Below are 19683 nucleotides of genomic sequence, written 5' to 3' on the forward strand. Positions count from 1 at the left end.
TCAGTCAACGAAGAGTCTGGTATAGAACACTAACATCCCTTTGTGGCGAAATATAAGTCGGGAACAGTGACTTTGGCTTAGGAACTACCCTTGAACTTGAGTTATGGGCTTAAGTTGGTTGTTCCCCCGATGTAACAACATTGGCAAATGAAATGGCGTTATTATCCTTTGTGGGAACCGTGGTGGTGACCACTGGATTTGAAATTGCTAGTGAGGCGGCAACAGCATGGTATTGCAATGCGATTGTGTAGATATTGTGGATACCAACAAATTAAGTTTGTTGATGAATGAGTCCATTGCTGCTCATGATGTAAAAGTTAGCATAACACCGGAATTATGTTTTTTTGATGTGCGTTACAAATTGACGGTATCCATTTGGAAAAGCTGACGAAGACAATGTACCACATGTTGTAAAAGCTGTTGCAGAATGTGGTAAGACACCAGGGGTAGAGCGGCTGGAGCTTTATTCTTAACAATTATTAGTGTCCAGTGCTGTATGAGATTTTTTTGCAAAACAATCCAAAAACTGGTAGAAAAACACTTTTCAAAACAATTATCATGAATGCGTGTATGTAAACAATCAGCTGCTGCGTATGTATAAGTAAAAATAGTATGACATTTGGCGATGTTGTCAATTAAATTGCGGAGAAATAAACGTGGAATAGCTCCAAAATAGCTGTTTTCTTCGTTCGAAATGTATTGTCAACACTCTCATTTTTCAACGCGAAAGAATGGTTAAGTGAAGTTTTTTTCGTGCCAACAAACATAGTACCCACCTGTAGCAGGAATAGAACCCACGACCTTGCAAGGCGGGCATGCTAACCATTGCACCACGGTGGCTCCCTAATAAAATTTGTAACAAATATGTATAATTTTTATGCCTTTTTTACTGATTCAGTTTTCACTTAATGCTTACTACCAGTGTACACTTAGAAAGGTAAAATCACTAGGACAAAAACAACAACTGTCAATGTGTTTGTTTGTAATTGCTTCTGTCACATCCAGATGATTACCGTAGTTGTGAAATTAATTTGTATTTGTATTGTTCTTTGAATGATAACATCCTGCATTTAAACCTTCGATTGCAGAAAATCTTGAAACATTGATTGCTTTATTCCCATATTATGCTTCTCTAAGGATTTCTACCATGAAGGTAATAAAAGTAAGCTAATGTAAAATCTTGATTGCACATTTAATAGTTTTGTTTTCTTTCAAGCTTTGCACTGTGAAGTCATCCAATAAGAAACATAAGCGGCATAAAAAATCAAGAATTATAAATCCTGGACAAGTAACAACGACTGAAATAAATACGGAAATTAAGCTTTAGTTGAAATTGGAAACCGAATCTATTTTAAAAGCCGAAACGATTAAAAGTCCCAACATCATGGCAAATTCTACACCCTCAATTAAGTCCACATCAAATGAATAGAATACTCCAAAGGATACTGAAAGACTCGAGAACAAATAAGAGCTGAACTTGAATCAAAAAAGTTGGTCAAACAAGCAAAATCAAAAATACGGGAATATCCGAAACATTTGTAGAAACAAGTAAAGTAATCTCTCTGTGCCTGAGACACAAAATAAGGAATCGACAACCAGTATGAAATCGCGAGAACAAATAAAGGCTGAACGAGAAATTGGCGAAACAAGCAGCCAAAGCTGCAAAATCGGGTGGTGGCGCAACAACGGTTGAAAAGGTTACAGGACAAATAACAAATTCTATAGAAAATTTTGTCAACATTTTATTTCTATAGAAACTTTTGCCAAAATTTTATTTCTATGGAAATTTTGATAATCTAAACCAAGCGTTATTTTGGATAATGGGGTCCTTTCTAGATGTCTGTGGTAGTGGTCTAAGGATTAAGTAGTAAGTTTATATTTTACGATATGATTCAATACATAAATAAAATATGTGCGTGTACACTGGCTTACTACTAAGTGTACACTGGCTTACTACTAAGTTCGTCTCTGCGAAAAACGAATATCTTCATCTATCTCCGTAAATAGGGTCTCAAACCCAGGGATGTTAACTTATTTATGCGAAATAATATGCCTGCCTATTTTTTCGTGCGAAAAATCCAGGGTTGTATAAGTATGTGTCTGAAAATGCTCAAAACAAAGATTTCGCATTTATTCCGCGCTAACGTTTTTTATATGGAGTATAACAGTTTTTCGTGCGAAAACATTTAGTTCTAAGCATAAAGTGAAAACTAAATCAGTAAAAAAGGCATACAATTATACATATTTGTAGCGTATTTCATTATAACTTGATGGGAAATATCCCAAAGCAAATTTTCACTATGTTTGTATTCCTTAAAATAGATTATTAAAGAAAAGTAATCGTGAAAAATGGCGATTTTAGCGGCTAAACTCGAACTTAATACGGAATAACTGATAGTCTGTAAAGCGCATTACTCTCTTGCTAGTTTTTACTAGAAGAGTACGCGATTATGATTATAAGAATTTATAAATGTTTAATCAAATTAATAAACATCTAAACAATCGTGTTTTACTTGACCACAATGATTCTTTTACAACTATCTTAAAATTCACTTTTTCTAATAGTTTGAAGGGGCTCTTATTGGCGTCATTCTAAATTTAACTAAAAGGCACGTAATAATTGCACTCCCGCGACATTTTTGGTATACCAAGTTACTATAGTAACTTGGCGTGGTACAACTTCTCAATAGTGACGGCGCTTTTACTAGAAGTTTTGGATATCGTATACGACTGTTTTCGACGTGGTGGGGATTCTCAGAAGCGCCGTCAAATTCAAAAAATGTTGGTAGGGTAGGCATTGTTGTTACCTGCACCCAGAAAACAAATTCGTTGCCTCAACCGAATTATTTGCCAACCGAAAGCAGGTGGTTCCATCAACTATCAATGATATCTGTCAGAACAACTAACATTTGGCAACTCTAACTACATCCCAATAAACACAGGATGAGCGTTTTTCAAATGCAACAATTTTTCAGTTTGAGGGTAAATATAATTTTCAACATAAATTCAACTTGACTTGAAATAGCTCATCTTCAATACATCTTCAAATTGTTTGCGAATTACTTCCCATTTGCCAAAATGTTGACGAAATCTTTGAAAAGGTGTTGAAGATAATATGAGAAAACTTTGACAAAACACTAGCCTAAAATGCAACGAAAAAACCATGTGGTTTTCAATACTTATTTGTGCAACGAAGTTCGTGGTCAATTGCAAGAAATAAAAAAATGGAAAATTTTAGACAAATAACCAAATAGTTTATAAAAATAGGTAAGTGAAAATAAAAAATGAAATAAAACTTTATGGAAGTCACTAAATGTATATCTCTTTGCAGAAAACTAAAATTATGGATTCTACGTTCTTGAAAACATTAAAAAGCTGACCGGTGAAAAAATGGTGGACAATTAACTGGAACTGTTTCAAATAGTTTATAATAATTGGTACGTCAATATGAAAAATTAAATCAACCCTTTAGAGAAGTCACTAAATTTAAATCTCTTTGCAGAAAACTAAAATCTTTGGATGCTACATTCTTGCAAACATTAAGAAGCTGACCAATGAAAAATGAGTGACTTATCGACAATAAAAAGTTCCCAGAAACAGTACAAGTGCAACCAATTAAAATTGTTAAAAACAACAAATTGTTGAAATCAAAAAACTTCTGGATGAAAATGTGCAGCACATCGTCAGTTTAATTTATATGCTATTATCAGTTTAAAATGGATATTTTGTGAATTCCTTCTGCTGGAAATCAATTCTAACACGCGGTCAGTACCCCTGCCAGCATTTCAAAGTTCCATTTCATCTTCATCGCTACCACAGACTCGTAAATGTCACTACAACCATCATACTGTGATGGGGGGCAGCATATCATAAAGTACAAAATTTACTTCATACATGTATTTTGACATCACTAGTTTTACAAAAGCCTTTTTATTTTTTGTGAAACGCCAAGCCCAACCAGCTTGTTATATTTTATTTAAATAAAAACGAAAATAAAGTTCTGAAAACATAGATTTTACGCTTAAAGTTGTGAAAGGTATATTGGTGAACAATTTTTGATTTTCCAAATGGAATAAAGTGATTGTTTTTCAAATATTTTACAGATACGCTGCCTCCATCGAATAAAAGCACTGGCTGATAGACGCTGCAACATGTAACTCGCTACTTGTAACTCTACCTCATCATTAATGCAAAAAATAATGTTAAATGTGATGTGATAGTGGTATAAATGTTATATTTTTACGAATTTGTAAATAATTAATCAAATTAATAAATATCTAAACAAACGTGTTTTACTCGACCACAATGATTCTTTTACCACTATCTTAAAATGTGCTTTTTCTGATTGTTTGGAGGGTCTCTTATTGGCGTCGTTCTAAATTGATCTATAAAGGCACCTAATAATTGCACTCATGCGAAACCTTTTTGTAGTAACTTGGCGTGGTACAACTTCTCAATAGTGACGGCGCTTTTCCGACGAGTTTTTGATATCGTATATGATTGTTTTCGACGTACTGGGGATTCTCAGAAGCGCCCCCAAATTCAAAAAATGTTGGCAGGGACGTTTCTAATTTCAAATTACCCGCATGTTAATAAATTTTAATGCTGTTTTATGACACCAAAAGGAAGGAAAACGAATTATCAATGCAAAAGTGTTTAAGATATTTAAAGTTTTGTTGTTTGTTTTTATTTTGTTCTTATTTGTTGATATGTTTAATAAGATTATTATTTATCAATTGGTATTGTAGTGTATTATGTAGTGTAGTGCATTATTATATATTTTATTTTGATGAAAATGAATAAATTACAACCAGAAAAAAATGCCTTCGAAACTAAAGGAAAAAATTTTCATCAATATAGTTTATCCATTTTATTTCCATTAAGGTAAATTTTTGTGAAAAATAATAAAATTTACTCGTTTCAGTAAAAAAATCCTAAACTGTAAGCAGTTAGGAATAGTTCATTAACTAGAATAAGGCATGGAATTTTACTCATACTATTTTCTTCGCTGGGTATAAGAATTTACTACTGAAAAAGAAAATTTTATTCACCGATAACAAAGCATTCGTAAAAATAAACAAAAACCGAACTAAAACCAAGTTTCCTCAAAATTAGTAAAATTTCTTATAAAATGATAATTGCGACTTCCTTTATAATAGAAAGTTTTTCATACATACGAACAACACTTGGCATAGAAAAATATTTTAGTTCATTCGTACTAAGAAGTATGCAATTCTTTCAAAACTTAAGGAAACACACTTCTTAGAATATAGGAAATTTTCCTAAATTTCTATTGTCTACCTGTAATCGATACCTGCCATCGTAATCGATGTGTTTGCGCGTGGGTGTAATCGATATATTTGCGCGTCGGTTGTTTTTTTAGTTGGAATCGCGTTGTTTTGGTATACGGAGAGATTGTTAAAAAATAATATGGTAAAATAATATAATAAATAACAAATAAAATATATAAAATATTTGTTATTTTAAATTAGTGAGAAAAATTTTCGTTTTTTTAAATAAATCTATCAATGTTCGTGATAGTGTATAAAGAAAGAAAACACCAGCAGAATAACAACCCTTTCATTTGTCTTCATTTTGGAATCTTCAATTATCAGGTAATATTCAGTGACGCTAACCTTTTGCAACAAAAATGTTTTATGATTTTTTATATTTGTAGGTATTGAAATTGTAAAAGGAGGACAAAATCGTTAGGCAGCAACTTATTAAAAGTGAAAAGTACAAGAAGAAGAAAAAGTGCGTTTTACAGTTGATAATATCACACGGAAATTGGAAATAGTGGAATAATAAACTAATATTTCAAAGAGATTCGATGCTGTTGATTCTTAATAAATATATTCAATATATTAATAAAACATGTCTTTTATTGAAGATAAAATTGCTTATAGAAATAAATAAAATTGTATTTAAAAACGAAGGTAAGCAGTTCTAATTATGAAGTAAAAGTTTTACCACAAATGTGTAAGATTTGTCGAAATGAATGAAAAAATTTCAATAAAATCATTCCATATATGAATTGAAATTAGTTAAATTTTTTCATTCTGTAGTATAGTGGTATATAAATATAGGAAAATGTTAACTAATATATGAAATGCATTATTCCTAATTTCTACGAAAATCACATCGTTCAAACAAATAAAAATGTCTTTGGCGCTATACGAAGTTCAACTTTCTTCACAATGAGTTCATTTTAACTTAAAGAAGGGGTCACTTTTTTCTGGGTGTATACAAAATTCATAGAATTTTGGCTTTGACTTTCAATTTGAAGTGGGGATATCATTCATACAAATTTAGGTTGAAAAGTATTTGCAACGATGTTAATTTTGAATTTGACTCGCATCGAAAATTGTTTGACAAATTATTGAGTAGCGATGCATTTCAATTTGAGGATAACACTTGAGATATTATTGCTAATGTGTTGAATTTCACTGTTCCCAATAAACACAAACGTTTGAAAAATGCTAAATTTCAACAATTTTTCAAACTTTTTTTCAAAGGATTAGGGTAATATTCAAGTTGAGAAATTGTTGAGAAAGTCGCGTTCTCAACAAAAAACAGACATTACCCTCAACAGTGAAATTCAACACATTAGCAATAATATCTCAAGTGTTATCCTCAAATTGAAATGCATCGCTACTCAATAATTTGTCAAACAATTTTCGATGCGAGTCAAATTCAAAATTAACATCTTTGCAAATACTTTTCAACCTAAATTTGTATGAATGATATCCCCACTTCAAATTGAAAGTCAAAGCCAAAATTCTATGAATTTTGTATAATTTATTCATTTTCATCAAAATAAAATATATAATAATACACTACACTACATAATACACTACAATACCAATTGATAAATAATAATCTTATTAAACATATCAACAAATAAGAACAAAGAAAAAAAAACAAACAAACAACAAAACTTTAAATATCATAAACATTATTAGTAAACACTTTTGCATTGATAATTCGATTTCCTTCCTTTTGTTGTCATAAAACAGCATTAAAATTTATTAACATGCGGGCAATTTGAAATTAGGAACGTACTGGACCGGGTGTTAGAATTGATTTCCAGCAGAAGGAATTCACAAAATATCCATTTTAAACTGATAATAGCATATGAATTAAACTGATGATGTGATGCACATTTTCATCCAGAAGTTGTTGATTTCAACAATTTGTTGTTTTTAACAATTTTAATTGGTTGCACTTGCCCTGCCAGCATTTCAAAGTTCCATTTCATCCTCATCGCTACCACAGACTCGTAAATGTCACCACAACCATCGCGAACTGTGATGGGGGAAGCATATCAAAAAGTACAAAATGTACATGAAAGTATTTTGCCATCACTACTTTTACAAAAGCCATTTTATTTTTTGTGAAACGCCAAGCGCAACCAGCTTGTTATACTTTATTTAAACAAAAACGAAAATAAAGTTCTGAAAACATAGATTTTACGCTTAAAATTGTGAAAGGTATATTGGTGAACAATTTTTGATTTTCCAAATGGAATAAAGTGATTGTTTTTCAAATATTTTACAGACACGCTGCCTCCATCGAATAAAAACACTGGCTGATAGACGCTGCAACATGTAACTCGCTACTTGTAACTCTACATCATCATTAATGCAAAAAATTATGTTAAATGTGATGTGATAGTGGTATAAATGTTATATTTTTAAGAATTTGTAAATGATTAATCAAATTAATAAATATCTAAACAAACGTGTTTTACTCGACCACAATGATTCTTTTACCACTATCTTAAAATGTGCTTTTTCTGATTGTTTGGAGGGTCTCTTATTGGCGTCGTTCTAAATTGATCTATAAAGGCACCTAATAATTGCACTCATGCGAAACCTTTTTGTAGTAACTTGGCGTGGTACAACTTCTCAATAGTGACGGCGCTTTTCCGACGAGTTTTTGATATCGTATATGATTGTTTTCGACGTACTGGGGATTCTCAGAAGCGCCCCCAAATTCAAAAAATGTTGGCAGGGTGTAAAGTTTCTGGAAACTTTTTCTTGCCGATAAGCCACTCATTTTTCATTGGTCAGCTTCTTAATGTTTGCAAGAATGTAGCATCCAAAGATTTTAGTTTTCTGCAAAGAGATTTAAATTTAGTGACTTCTCTAAAGTGTTGATTTAATTTTTCATATTGACGTACCAATTATTATAAACTATTTGAAGCAGTTCCAGTTAATTGTCCACCATTTTTTCATCGGTCAACTTTTTAATGTTTTCAAGAACGTAGAATCCATAATTTTAGTTTTCTGCAAAGATATATACATTTACCCTGCCAGCATTTCAAAGTTCCATTTCGTCTTCATCGCTACCACAGGCTCGTAAGTGTCACTACAACCATCCTACTGTGATGGGGGGCAGCATATCATAAAGTACAAAATGTACTTCATACATGTATTTTGCCATCACTACTTTTACAAAAGCCATTTTATTTTTTGTGAAACGCCAAGCCCAACCAGCTTGTTATATTTTATTTAAATAAAAACGAAAAAAAAGTTCTGAAAACATAGATTTTACGCTTAAAATTGTGAAAGGTATATTGGTGAACAATTTTTGATTTTCCAAATGGAATAAAGTGATTGTTTTTCAAATATTTTACAGACACGCTGCCTCCATCGAATAAAAACACTGGCTGATAGACGCTGCAACATGTAACTCGCTACTTGTAACTCTACATCATCATTAATGCAAAAAATTATGGTAAATGTGATGTGATAGTGGTATAAATGTTATATTTTTAAGAATTTGTAAATGATTAATCAAATTAATAAATATCTAAACAAACGTGTTTTACTCGACCACAATGATTCTTTTACCACTATCTTAAAATGTGCTTTTTCTGATTGTTTGGAGGGTCTCTTATTGGCGTCGTTCTAAATTGATCTATAAAGGCACCTAATAATTGCACTCATGCGAAACCTTTTTGTAGTAACTTGGCGTGGTACAACTTCTCAATAGTGACGGCGCTTTTCCGACGAGTTTTTGATATCGTATATGATTGTTTTCGACGTACTGGGGATTCTCAGAAGCGCCCCCAAATTCAAAAAATGTTGGCAGGGTAGTGACTTCCTTAAAGTTTTATTTCATTTTTTTTTCACTTACCTAGTTTTATAAACTATTTGCTTATTTGTCTAAAATTTTCCATTTTTTTTTATTTCTTGCAATTGACCACGAACTTCCTTGCACAAATAAGTATTGAATGTAGGACATTTGTACTACCTGGTTAAAAAGCACTTTATAACATAGAAATATTTTTATAATAGTAGCTTTGAAATAGATTTTTGTTCTGAGAAAATAATTTGAATATACATACTAAAATTTTTTTCTTCTTGTCAACTTGATTATTCTGTATTCACACTTTCTATGAATTAAATAAAACTATAACATTTGTTTTAATAAGTTCGCTGACGCTTTTTACTAACCCGAAAGGATAAGGTTTAATATCCAATAGGTTATGGGCCCAGCTAAGTGAATGAATTATTAAAAATTGTGAGTTTAAAAGAAAATTTTGCGAAAATGGAAGATGTGAAATCCTGTATCAAGAAACTAAATGGAGATAATTACCAAATCTGGAAATACAAGCTAGAACTTTTATTGATAAAAGATGATTTATGGGATATAATCTGCTCTGAAAAACCTGCTGATGCCCCTGCTGCATGGGTGACTAAGGATGGTAAAGCTCGTGCTACTATAGGTTTGTTGGTTGAGGACTCTCAGTTAGTACATCTACGTAATTTAAAAACGGCACGAGAGTACTGGGAATCGTTGAGGAAAGTCCACGAAAAGCCAACATTGTCGAACAAGGTCATGTTATTAAAGAAGTTATGCAGAATGCAGTTGAGACCTGGACAAGATATTGAATCGCATATATCAGAAATGCTAGATACGGTAGATAGACTAAATGGTTTAGGAGAATCGTTGGCAAATCATCTTCAGGTTGCATTTTTATTGGGAAGTCTACCAGATGAGTATAATTCTATTATTACTGCCCTGGAAGTTCGACCAGATGCAGATTTGACTTTGGAGCTTGTCAAAGAAAAGTTAGTACAAGAATTCAAACGCAGAAATGAGGCTAATCAAAATATAATCCCATCAAATTTGGCTCTGAAATCAAAAACGAAAACAGCGGTAAAATGCTTTAATTGCGGTAAGACCGGCCATTTTAAAAAAGACTGTAGAATTAAAATGGAAATCAAATACAATGCCAAGAAAACATCAGAAGATTTTAACTCGAACCAATTTTGTTTAAACTCGAGTGAAAAGTTGTGTCAAGATTCATGGTATATAGACTCTGGAGCAAGTTGTCATATGAGTAGCAATTTCGAATTCTTTCAAAAATTTGATGACGGTGTCGGCGGAGAAATATTTTTAGCTAATGGAAAGAAGATAAACGCCAAAGGTTCTGGTGAAGGATATTTGTACTGCTCTGGTAACAAATTGATCATAAAAGACGTACTGTGTGACGGCCACCATATAACATATGAAATACATTTCGTACAATTTTACCATTCGTATGATTTATTGTACAACTTGTAAATATATGAAGTATTTCATTGCCTACTGGGGAATTTCTGGCATGTCTCATATTCTTTGCGCGACACGTCGATATTAAGACTGATTCGCCATTTCCCTTTATTAACTGTTGCCATCATCATGATTTGATAGGAAGGTTTCGGTAGAATTACCCTATACCTTACCAGACATCACGTCTAAAAATACCATTGTGTACACATGAGTGCCATCTATTGGTTAGAATGGGCAACGCACATATCATACATGGTTGTATAGAAAGGGGAGTAGCGAATGCAGAGTTGTGATTAAAAAAGAGAGTTGTGGAGACTGACCTTACACAAAGTCGTGAGACAGGCTTAGCACAACTTATTGCAACTCACGCTTGTCATTAGTGAAGTCAAAGTCGAAGTCAGTGCGTTCAAATAAGGTACTCCCACATAGGAGTTGAATTGGCAGTATTGTTGTTAGTGCAAAATAACCTGCAAATTTGAATTTTTAAATCGGCATCGGTATATGGAAATATTATTTTTTTCGGTAAAGTTGTGGAAATTATAGAATACTCTGGACGGGATTATAGTGTTTTGTTTTTTTAAATATAGATATTATTGCAACATTAATAAGCGGATATATTGGATTTATGTTAACTTTTCGTCATTTTATAAAATACACCTCGGGTAAGAATAAATGAACAATGTGCGCCAGCACAAATGTTACATTTCTTTTTATCTAATTATTATATGTTGCGAATAATAGGATTTGTGGCAAGACTAAAGGAGTTTGGGATTAAGAAACCCTGTGACACAACTGGTTTCGCTAATTAGGAATTCGCCTGTCATCTGGTCTATGGCGTTTTGGGACATATCTACCCTGAAGGCACTCGAAATCCCGAGGTTAATAACCTCTACTACTCGGAAACAATGTTAAGTGAGTAGAAATATTCCAACATGCATAAACAATATACATATGAGCAAATACAGTAGAAATCGACCACTCAAAAATTAAAATAATTATAAAAATATTAAAGAACAATAACAAACACGAAAGTAAAAGTTTCACAAAAAGTAAAATACAACGTAAATTTTACACTAGCCTTCTTACGTAACCCCAAAATCACGTGGCTGCACTTTTTTTCAATTTCTCCATTTTGTAAAAACGTAAAAGAAAAAAACAAAGAAAACTGAAAATCAGTAAAACTTCAAAATTTCTTAAATAACGCAAATGATTCAATTACATTAAAAAAAAAATAAAAGAAAGAATAACTAATAAAAATGCAAAGTATAAAAAGTAATTTTTTAAAAAAAGAAAAGTTTTTGAAATCTCATTTGATAAAATGAATACTAAAATCAAAAAGGCAAATTTTTGAAATCAATTTGAAAGCTTATATTATTAATTTATGTACAAAAAGCTAAAAAAGGCAAATCATTAAAAAAATATTTGAAATATTATTATTCAGATAAAAATCATTTTTATGAAAGAAAACAAACACAATTATGTAAAAAGCATGCAAACTTAAAAAAAAGTAATTTAAAATTGTTATTTATAAAAATTTAAAACAAAAAGAAAAAGCTCATATGAAAAATTGTAATCTATAAAAAAAAGAAAAATAATTTTGTATTTAAATAATAATAATAACATCCAAATTCATTTTTTTTATTCTTTGGTACAAAATTAATTTAATGATATAAAAAGTATAATGAATGTTCCCTAAAAGTGAGTGAAATTTGGATTTTATTGTTATCATTCCATTATTTGTATTTATACTGTTATTTATTTCCATTTCTAAATAATATCTAGTTGTAAGGTTATTTTCAATTTTATTTATACAAAATTTTTAAAACAAAGCCCATTATAATGAAAATGAAACAATACATTAAAATGTGAATCGATTCTTGAAATTAAAAATGTGCTGAGTTTTTAATTAAAGGATTGAGGATGTAGCTGGTTTGTAAGGGAAGTGTCGCGGCAATTTCTTGGGAGATTCTTTATATGAATAATGGGCTGAAAGGATCTCAAGGATGATCTATATAAGGGTCATGTTAAGGGGGGGTAGCCTGACGAACCACGTCCAACAGGTTCGGTAAATCGTTAATAAAACAATTTTCATATCCTGGATTTTATAAAAACGTTTAAAGAATGTCCGTCCGTCCGTTTTTCTGTTATGAAAATTTAAATTTCTACTTGTCCATTGTTGTGAAATTAGGAAGATGAGAAATTATTATCAACACCAGGCACTTCATATTTAAATGGATGGATAATAACGGATCGAAACCCACATTTCCGGCGAGCTACAGCCGCAGCTTAAATTCATAGTGCCACCGTTATCACCACAAATCTTGTCCATCACATTTTGGCGCCCAGCAACGTGGGACAGTAGTATGGTTCTAGCTTGCTACGCTGTGCAAGTCTATATCATTTGAATTCTAAATAAAAAGGTATTAGTCTGTATAGTGCATTCGAACCATTTACTGTCTACCTTAAGGAAGTGGAGTCTTAAATTTTTGCCATTTGGCATGGTTTTCGTAAACCCACTTTCTCCCATGTTTGACTATACTAGATATGTTTGTAAGTCCCGGGAAACAAGTGTCTTTTGTTATACCAGTGTAGCGACATACATTGATAGATATTCATACATGGCTAACTATTTAACTTTTGACTATGTATAACTAATATAGTAAGTCATAATTAAATAATTAATTTTGTTTTGATTATTTGCTACTATATTTTTATACATAGATTGATGGTTAATGTAGTTAACAATATATGTTTATATGGTTTGTAATTTGTGAAACCGAATTCTTTAAAATGTTTTTATACAGAAATTATAAAACACATAACAATCCAATAAAAGAATGATCAAGAGAAAAGTTACAAAAAGTAATACGATTGTAGTTTCTGAAAATTCTAGAAAATGGAACTATTTATTTTAATGATTTAATAAATATAAAATGAATTTGAGAAAATATGAAAAATTTCTTATATTATTATGGGAAATTAGACAAAACTTATTTACAAAAATATACAAATAAAAAATAATAGAATAATAGAACAAATAAATTTTCCAAATTCATTGATTTTTTTTCGCCACTTCTCGAGCAGGCAGCTACAAAAACACCTCAATCTGAGGAATCCTTGAATTATCTGAAAAAAAAGAAAACTAATTTTAGAAAATTTTGAAGTTTGATTTTTTTAATTAATCATATAACTCAAAAAGTAAAAAAGAAAAGAAATAATTGTTAAAAAGAGAAAACCAAAAACGTCTACGAATTCTAAAAGTTGAAAATAGTTGGTTAAACCAAAAATTAAAACAAAATCTTATTGAGCCACTTTTACCGGTATTTTGAATTAACGTGAAAAAACGTTTTCTTTTAATTTTCAACTTGAAATTTACGTTAAATTTCGTTACTTTCGTTATCAATATAAAGTGAGAATTTTGAGTTATACAGAATGAAGCTCAGATCAAAATCGGCCAGTGATACCATGTCGAACATGACGAGAACTACTACAACAAATACAACAACTACTGCTACTGTGACTGCAACGACAGCCACTTCAACCACTACTGTCACTACGTTTACTACAACTGCCACTACTTTGGCAAATGCTAACACTGGATTAGATATTGATCAAAACTTAACATTGGGTCCTAATAGTTTTTCGTCTACAGGGAGTGATAGTACGTTTCCATCTCCCACGTTCAGTAGCCTTACGGCGATTGGAATTAGAAATAATTTTCAATCACAAAATCGTGAAATGACAAATTCCCAATCAGCACCACAAAATTCAAACGGACTGTCAATTCAGGATTATGTTGCAGCCTCAGTAGGTGCTGCACAGGCAGGTTCGATGAGGGAAATGCAGGAAAGTCTTATGAGATTAATACCAGAAATAGTAAGGGAGACCATAAGGTCTGAACGAGCATTGTCAGAATCGGACAGGAATCAGGCAGATCCAATATCGACGAACAATGTTCCACCACAACAAGTACGAGGACGAAATCAGCAGATTTCGAATGCACCAATAACGCATACTCCTCAACAACAACATAATTTGCCACCGACTAATTTTCCTCAGGGGTCACATAATGCTAGTTACCACGGGGTTAATAGGACACCACAACAGGGACTAGGGCAAGGTCAACAAATTCGTAATCCGTCGAACACTAATACATTTCAACAACGGCAACATAATTTGCCACCACCTCCCGTTTCTACCAATTTCCGAACTGATAATAACCAGAACTACCAATTTCCATCTGATAGATTTAGTTATCCACCACCACCTATTTCTAATCACTGTCAGTCGAACCATAACCAGAACTATCAACTTCCAACAAATGGACCTATTTGTCCACCACAGCCTCAACAAAATGTCATTTCATCTTCTGCCTTTGGTTTTGTCCCAAGGACACAAAATACTCTCGATATTGATAAATGGGGCATACAATTTGACGGCAGTAGTAAATCTGTTAGCGTAGAAGATTTTTTGTTTCGTGTGGAAACTATCAGGGCTGATACTGATTGCCCATGGCCAGTCCTTATGAAAGGTTTTCACCGGTTGCTATCTGGAAACGCTTTCGAGTGGTTCTGGAATTTTCGAAGACAAAATCCGAATTGCGACTGGGATAACCTAAGATATTATTTCAGACGAAAATTCCAGAGATTCGAGAGCGATTTCGAAATACAACGCAGGATCATGGAGAGGAGGCAACATTTTAATGAAAGTGCGGATAATTTTCTTCAGGATATTTTGACACTGAATAATCAGATGAGAGTATCCATCCCAGAGAATGAATTGGTTAAGATTGTCAAAGACAATCTGAAGGATGGACTGGCTCAGCTGATATTTCCAATGAATATTGTCAACATGGACCATCTGTTAGAAGAGTGCAGGCGTGCGGAAAGAAATCTTTCCAAACGAAGCTCTTTTAGGCCACAACAACAACAACAACAATTTCGTAGAGTGAATGAATTAGAATATTCTAATGATTTTCACTATGAACAACCACATGATTTCGGTCAAGACCATCATATTGAAGCAATAAGGCTTGGTAACCAGCCTGTGAAACAGCTTATATGCTGGAATTGTAGGCATTCAGGCCACACATTTGTTGAATGCGAATCCGAGAAACGCAACCTGTTCTGCTACAAATGTGGGTTCGAGAATGTTATTACACCGAACTGCCCAAGATGTATGGGAAAAGAACAGAAGAGCATGATGAGGACGGGGCCATCATGTTCGGATGCCAACCCGCCCCAATAAGTATTTCGGACTGTAACATTTCGTTACACGTTCCACACTCAGATAGTACCAATTACCCAAATGAGTCATCAAATGAATTTATTATACCAGCACAAAACAATCTGAAAATTTTCACAAGAGATGAGTACAATTCTCAGGGCACAGATAATATCACCCCGGAGAATCGGAAAACAAAACTGAAAGTTTTGACTCCATATGAAGATAGACTTTTGAATTACAATCGAGTTAGGGAAGAAATCTTCAAAGATTTCAAAGGGCCTTCGGAAAAGATAATGAAAGCGAGGACGCGATACAACAATAGAAAAAGTGAAAGGAGATTGCTATCCATTTCAAGTTTATGTTCGGATAATGATATAAGACCATATTTAGACGTCTTTATAAACAATGTACCTATGAGGGGTTTAATGGACAGTGGTGCCAATGTTTCTTGTCTAGGGAAGGATTGTTTGGAAGTCGTCGATGAATTGGGTGTAGAAATTTTTGATTTTAAATCCATAATTCGAACAGCAGATGGAAGAGGAAAATCTATTATTGGCAAAGTGAGAGCCAATATAAAATGTAATGATATATCCCATAACATGACATTTTATTTGGTTCCTTCGCTGTCGCAGAAACTTATTTTAGGCTGTGATTTTTGGAACACGTTTGGGATCACAATTTCGTTTAAAGATCCGAAAATCAATGAATTACATGTAACGGAAGGAAGCGGACCTAAGATACATGAGCTAAGCTATGAACAACAGATCCAACTTGAAAGTGCGAAACTAGAATTCAAATGTTTTAGTAAATTTGGTTTGGGAAAAACGCATTTGGAAAGTCACATAATCGATACTGGCGACTCTGAACCTAGGAAAATGAGATATTTTCCCATATCACCGGCTGTTCAGAAGTTGACATACGCCGAAATCGACCGTATGTTGGCTTTGGACGTTATTGAACCAGCTACAAACGCAGCCTGGAACAATAGAGTAACTCTAGTCATCAAACCAAATAAGAATAGGCTATGTTTAGATGCTAGAGAACTTAATAAAGTGACAAAGAAAGATGCCTACCCGTTACCAAATATTGATGGTCTTTTGAGCCGGTTGGGAGAAACTTTTTTCATTTCCGCCATCGACTTAAAGGACGCTTTTTGGCAAATTCCTTTAGAGGAATCGAGTCGGCCAAAAACAGCTTTCACAGTCCAAGGGAGACCACATTACCAGTTCAAAGTAATGCCCTTTGGACTGTGTAATGCTGCTCAGCGTATGTGCCGACTCATGGATAAAGTTATCCCATCCGAGCTCAAAGACAGAGTATTTGTGTACTTAGACGACTTGCTGGTAGTGTCATCGAATTTTCAAGACCATGTGGAGATGTTGAAGATTGTGGGTAGACGATTGTCTGACGCCGGCCTTACGATAAACTTAGAGAAATCTAAGTTCTGTTATAAAGAACTTAGATATCTAGGATATATCGTAGGCGACGGAAAATTGAAAACTGATCCCAGCAAGGTTGAAGCGATCACGAACATAAAGCCACCAAAAACTCCTAAAGATGTCCGCAAATTTTTAGGGAGTGTTGGTTGGTATAGGCGGTTTATACCAGATTATTCAACCTTGACTGCACCGATAACTGACACATTGAGGAAGTCGACAAAATTTAATTTCACCCCAGAGGCTCAGGAATCGTTTGAATTATTGAAGGAAAGATTAGTTTCAAGTCCGGTTTTGCGAAGTCCTGACTTTGCCAAACCCTTTTTTGTTCAGTGCGACGCATCAAATGTGGGAGTTGGAGCTGTCTTGTTCCAGAAAGATTCGGAAGGTGAAGAACATCCTATCGAATATTTCTCAAAAAAGCTTAACCCTGCTCAAAAAAATTATTCAACAACGGAAAAAGAGTGTTTAGCAGTGGTTTTAGCTATTGAGAAATTTCGACAGTATATTGAATTGATGGAATTCACAGTCATCACAGACCACTCCAGTCTGCGATGGCTGATGAAACAACAGGATCTCCATGGAAGACTCGCACGTTGGAGTTTAAAACTTCAGAGTTATCAATTCAATATAATACATAGGAAAGGTTCGAAAAATGTTGTCCCTGACATGCTTTCGCGTCTAGATATGGAGGAGCTCAGTTTTGAGAACAATGTTTTTATAGACTTGAGCTCACCTGAATTCAGTTGCCCCAAATATGAGGAGTTGAAAGAGACTGTAAGACAGAACGAAGAACAATTACCGGATTTGAAAGTTGAGGATGAAATTGTTATGAAGAGGACAAATTTTAATCGTGGGGATATCGTGGATGAGAACGATTGTTGGAGAATCTGGTTACCAGATGCTCTCACTGATAGTGTTATCAAACGTTCTCATGAGGTAAATACATGTCATGGTGGGATAGGAAAGACGATCTACAACGTGAGGGAGTTTTTCTATTGGCCAACATTAGCAACCGATGTCAGAGATTTTGTGAAAGATTGTCAGAACTGTAAGGAGAACAAGAATCCAAAGCAAATTCTCAGACCAACCATGGGTCAAGAAGTAAGGACTGAACGTCCATTTCAAAAAATATATGTAGATTTTCTTGGACCATATCCCAGGACACGTAGTGGTAACACACATATATTTATTGTTTTAGACCACAGGACAAAGTTTGTTTTGCTGAAGGCTATGCCGAAAGCAACTTCAAAGGCCATAATCAAATTTCTAACCGCCGAGGTATTCCATAAGTTTGGAGTTCCAGAAACCCTGCATTCCGACAACGGAAAGCAATTTACTTGCGAATCATTCAATGAACTCTTAAACTTATATGGAATTCATCATATGCGCACCGCTACTCATGCACCTCAATCTAATGCCAGCGAAAGGGTTAACCAAAGCATCCTGAGTAGCATAAGGGCATCATTGGAGAAGGAACAAAATAAGTGGGATGAAGATTTGTCGCAAATAGAGTGTGCATTGCGGTCAACTGTTCATTCTTCGACCGGCGAGACACCCTATTGTGCACTTTTTGGTTACAATATGGTAACTCATGCTCAAGCTTACAAAATTTTGAAAAAATTGGAAGCATTACCTGACGGCGAGATCATGGTGTTACCAAAGTCATCAAGAATGCAAATTATCCAGAAGAAGATATCAAGGAAGCTTCATGATGCATATGTACGGAACGAGAAATATTACAATAAACGCGCGAGAGAGGTTATATTTAGAGAAGGTCAGGAAGTTTATCGAAAAAACTTTGTACAAAGTAATTTTTCAAAAGGTATCAATGCTAAATTATGTAAGCAATGGCTTAAATGCAGGATAAGAAGACGCATTGGGAAAAATATGTATGAAGTGGAGAACTTAAATGGAAAACTTATAGGTACAGTTCATGCTCAGCACCTAAAAGTCTGATACTGTGCATTACTTGCTTGGGTCATAACAGAAACTTTATTTGAATTCTGTGTGAAATATAACTGATTGAATGTGTACAAGGCATAGTGCAAATATGTTATCATATCGTGGTATATGATCAACAATAGGATATGATGGGCGAAAATAATCTTGCGCATAGATGTATCGAAAGAGAGAAAGAAAAAGGCAACCTAATTCCCAACATTTTATGAAATTTCAAAATTCACTAGAACTACACCAAATTCATTAAGACTACAATTTAGTACTTACAGTACTTACAACACGAAAGCAATCCGATGGCTGTTGGTTGACTGTCGTCTGGGATAAGCCTGTCACTTGCTAACATTGCCGTATATGCATGTAGTTATCTGAAAGGAAGAAGAAGCAAATTAATGAAAGTAAAAATAATAGGCGATAGATACCATGATACGATTCAAGATTTTTGCTGGATTTGCCTCTGAGTGAGATATTGGGCCGTAAGAGAGCCACCAACCAGTCA

The 19683-nt window shown here is 33.6% G+C and overlaps 3 long non-coding RNA genes across 3 annotated transcripts; 2 read left to right on the forward strand and 1 right to left on the reverse strand.

Moving 5' to 3' along the window:
- The first annotated feature begins 3008 nt into the window (after positions 1-3008).
- Positions 3009-4011, forward strand: LOC142242529 (uncharacterized). The gene is made up of 3 exons (XR_012724137.1): positions 3009-3267; positions 3332-3437; positions 3503-4011. It is a non-coding gene; the product is annotated as an uncharacterized LOC142242529 (long non-coding RNA).
- A 3780-nt stretch (positions 4012-7791) lies between these two features.
- On the reverse strand, positions 7792-9208 carry LOC142242532 (uncharacterized). The gene is made up of 3 exons (XR_012724141.1): positions 9142-9208; positions 8183-8288; positions 7792-8117 (listed from the first exon to the last, which is right to left on the reverse strand). It is a non-coding gene; the product is annotated as an uncharacterized LOC142242532 (long non-coding RNA).
- Positions 9209-10511: 1303 nt separating this feature from the next.
- On the forward strand, positions 10512-11455 carry LOC142242527 (uncharacterized). The gene is made up of 3 exons (XR_012724135.1): positions 10512-11085; positions 11151-11225; positions 11305-11455. It is a non-coding gene; the product is annotated as an uncharacterized LOC142242527 (long non-coding RNA).
- Positions 11456-19683: the final 8228 nt, after the last annotated feature.

This window comes from Haematobia irritans, unplaced genomic scaffold (genome assembly GCF_050003625.1).
Source record: "Haematobia irritans isolate KBUSLIRL unplaced genomic scaffold, ASM5000362v1 scaffold_32, whole genome shotgun sequence".
Classification (NCBI taxonomy): domain Eukaryota; kingdom Metazoa; phylum Arthropoda; class Insecta; order Diptera; family Muscidae; genus Haematobia; species Haematobia irritans.